Source organism: Phalaenopsis equestris, unplaced genomic scaffold, assembly GCF_001263595.1.
Source record: "Phalaenopsis equestris unplaced genomic scaffold, ASM126359v1 Scaffold000895, whole genome shotgun sequence".
NCBI lineage: Eukaryota > Viridiplantae > Streptophyta > Magnoliopsida > Asparagales > Orchidaceae > Phalaenopsis > Phalaenopsis equestris.
In genome coordinates, this window is record NW_018165334.1 from 626,480 (window position 1) to 626,763 (window position 284).

Below are 284 nucleotides of genomic sequence, written 5' to 3' on the forward strand. Positions count from 1 at the left end.
TGCCCACCATGCTAGCTCCAAGCTCCTGCTGCGACGAGTTTTAGTTATCTAGTGTGATAAGTTATCAAATCAGGTGGCCCTATGGTTGAAGTTCTTTAAATTTTATGAGGGCATATTAAAGTTGATTAGAGTGACACCGATTAGGATCCTACGGTTCCCTCGTTCCGGTATCACTATTTTCTATTGGATTCACTTAGTCCAAATGAACTTATCAAACCCAACTTAATGAGTTCCATAATTTCATTTAAACAGTCGGAAGCCTCGTTAGCAACCGTAGGTTACCT